Genomic DNA, 3,783 nt, shown 5'->3' on the forward strand with positions numbered 1-3,783 from the left:
AAATATAAGCTGCATATTCAAGTTTAGAGCGAACAAATGCAGAATACAAAATCTTATATGTATACGGATCCGAGAAATTAGAAGAATGGCGTTTTATGAAAGCAAGTGTTCCAAAAGAACCAGCAATAATGTAATTTAAGTGCGTATTAAAGCTTAATTTAGCGTCAAAATATACCCCAAGATCTTTAATTTCGTTAACCTCAGATAGACACGATTCCCCTAAGAAATAGCAAGTTGGAAAAGGTTTAACTATTTTCGAGTAAGTGACTTTATGGCACTTGCTAATATTAAGATAAAGCCTGTTCAAAATGCAATAGTCAAAGAATTTATTAAGTTCATTTTGAAGTAGCAAAGAGTCATATGACTGTTTAATTTCTGAGTATATTTTAAGGTCGTCAGCATAGAGGAGAAATTTAGACGAAGTGAAACAGCTAGAAATATCGTTAATGAATAATATGAACAGTAAAGGTCCCAGGATGCTACCTTGTGGAACACCTGAGGTAGCAATAAATGGCTTCGAGATCTCACCATCTATAGCAACTACACATTTTCTATTATACAAATATGACTTTATCCATTTAAGGATACTGCAATGAAACCCCATGCAGGCAAGTTTTTCGATGAGGATTTTGTGTGAGATCTTGTCAAATGCCTTGGAAAAATCCGTGTAAATGGCATCCATTTGTAGACCCTTACGGAAGCAAGAGTGACAGTCTTCTATAAATACTGCAAGGTTAGAGACCGTCGATCTTGCAGTTACAAATCCATGTTGATTTGGACAAATAAGATGCTTCACGTTAAAGTAAATTTTATCCTTTATAATGCATTCAAACAACTTAGCAACAGACGAAAGCTTAGATATTGGTCTATAGTTTGTTATATCACTTTTATTTCCACTCTTAAAAACAGGGGTGATAGTAGTGCTTTTCCAAGCATCAACAAAAACTCCTGAGGCTAAAGATAAATTAAACATTTTGGTAAGAGGTTTAACAAGTGCTGGGCAATTCTTCAATAGTTTCATGGATAACCCATCCACGTCTGTCTGAGAAGAGTCATTAACATTTTTTAGCCCTTCAATAATATCATTATCCGACAGAACTATTGAACCAAAAGCAAAAGAAGAGGTGGAGTGATGCACAGCAGCCAATTCATTACGGGTCAAATCCTCATCACAGTCAAAATTAGATGAGAAAAATTCAGCAAAAAGATCTGCAGCCTCCATAAGAGAAGATGCAGAGACATCATTAAAATACACGGTTTTTGGTATACTTGAAACATTTTTCTTAGACTTTATATATGACCAAAACTTTTTAGGGTTGCTTTTTATATTCAATTCGAAGTTATTTATGTAGTTTTCATAGAGAGACTTATTCAAATCATTAAACTTTTTCCTATAAAAAACGTACAGCTCATAAAAGTTAGTCCTCTCAGTACTTTTGTACTTCTTGAAAAACTTATTTCTCAAATTTTTTAGATGCTTAAGCTCAGCAGAATACCAAGGAAGCTTATAAACTTTACTCTTAAAAGTAGGAACAAATTTGCTACACAACGCCAAAATGGAACTCTTAAAACTGCTAAAACAAGTTGCAACTTCATTACTTTGGAAGATAAAGTCCCAGTCAACTAAATTAAGCGTTTCATTCAGACCTTCAAAGTCACAGCGATCAAAATTAAATAACGGTAAAGTTGAAGTTGATTTCATTGAGCGAAACGTCAAATCAAAATGTCACGCAGAACAAAAATTGGAAATTGAGTTAGCTTCATACGCACGCCGTTAAATTTTGGTTGGTCCCATACAAGTTGTATGTGCATGAGAAATTTTTGACAGTAAACTGGCGGCGTGCGTGAATATTAGGTTGGCCTGTAAATCGATCACTATTTGAATATTGCTTTAAATCTAATTAGTTTAACAAAAAAGTCACGCTCAATTGGTTGTATATCTCATGTGATTTTCGGTCCAAAATTTTGTTTAATATTATACCGAACGTGGGCTGAGAATGGCGTTTAACGCACTAGCTCGAATCATTTTATGGACCAAGTCCTCCTGTATCTCCTTCGGTCCCTTCTGTCGCCAACAAGGTACGCAACAAAGACCAAGACTATCCACCCCCGAATTTACCGGAAGACCAAATCAGACTGAGAATATTCAACCAGTTTGAGAATGTTAAACGAGATTACTTTGATACGAGTTTCAAGTTTTATTGGGAATGAATACCTAAAGAAATTACTAAAAAAAATAAAGAAAAATTAATAGTTTGGTTCAATTAATATTGACCGTGGTATCGGTTACGTTGCTTAAACTTATACCGAAAGACGAGATGAAAAATTATCGGTTCAAAAATCTTGACGGTCGATGTGTGGTGTTACTTGATTAAAAAAATTCAATTAACTTGCTTTTCAGAATTGGCGAACTGAACTGAACGAGAATGGTTATGACAGCTGATCAATGGTGTTCGCATCGCAGATCGATCACCATTCACCCACGCGGAATTAAATAATCAAAATATCCACAAAAATTTTGATTGAAAACGAGCTACAATAAAAATCAATTAAATCATGCCGTGTGAAGACTGAGGACGATATTGATTTACAGTGATTATGAATCCAAAAGTTAATTATTTGATTCAATCTCAATGATGATTTATAATAGCGGAATTTCTAAAAGAAAAATTTATCAAAAATCTATTAAACTCGAAAATGTATGGTTCACCGACGTACAGTTTTGTGACCAACAAAATGAGAAAAACGACTAAAAGATTTTAATTTTTCCTTAAATCTAATTTTATGATGTATTAAATTGATTCGATGATGAAATTGCTATTTTCCCTCAGCTGAGCACACGGTTATTTTATGCCGGGCTTAAGTGTGGTTATGTTCAACAAAAACTTATTCTTTTTCACCCGTTTAGTTGGGCGCCAATGATTTGCTTGACCTTGTTTTGTCGGTCCAAACAGGAATCTTTATTTACCGTTGATGGATAGCTCGTTTCCAATGGATGGTGGCCAGAAAGTGGCTGACTTACGTGTAATGATTTTGTATTACCGGCTTATGGTGACTCAATTGCTGTTAAATGAATAGACCGGATTTGATGCTCACAACTTCTTTATTCTACGTAACAACATGGCTGGGGATTTGCCGGAAGGAATGTGACGGCACCTTTTGCCTCTATTAATTTCCACTGAGGGGTGAGTAGCGACTCCCCGAATGTCGCCAGCTTTTAATACCAGTTTTTAATCCACTTTAATTACTTGGTTGTAATTCCGTTCTTGCGAGGGCTGATGAGTGTGGTTCGCTCCGTGTCCAATCCAAAAAAGAAATATATTTTTTCTAGTCTCGTGGTATGTGACCACCGATTCTTTTATCGTATGTCAGTGTGGGCGTTTTCATAGTGGCCATGTCAATTCGTGTCTATACCGATATGATGGTTCGTGTCTTGAATAACTATTGGTTACGTACATTCATCTGGCAATCCCCCCCATTTTGAAGTTTAGCTTTGACAGTTTTGTTATGTTTACATTTCTTATAATCGTTCTTATGTCTAATATTTGGGCAATAAAAAATAATAGATCAATGTATGTATATTCAAACTGTGTTTAAAAAACTTAAGTCGAAGTAGCAAAAGTAATAAAATTTTCGCTTCTCACTGCTTCGACTTTTGTAACTGCTCAAAATTTACTTATTGCTTGTGCTTACGCTTATGAGACAAGACGACAGTCGCAGTCGAAGTTCAAGCAAAAACTGATTGCCGACAAAATGCGCAGAGCTGCTGGCAGTCGTTGGTTT

Source organism: Rhagoletis zephyria, unplaced genomic scaffold (genome assembly GCF_001687245.7).
Source record: "Rhagoletis zephyria isolate East Lansing unplaced genomic scaffold, Rhagoletis_zephyria_1.1 Rzeph_scaffold_00794, whole genome shotgun sequence".
Classification (NCBI taxonomy): domain Eukaryota; kingdom Metazoa; phylum Arthropoda; class Insecta; order Diptera; family Tephritidae; genus Rhagoletis; species Rhagoletis zephyria.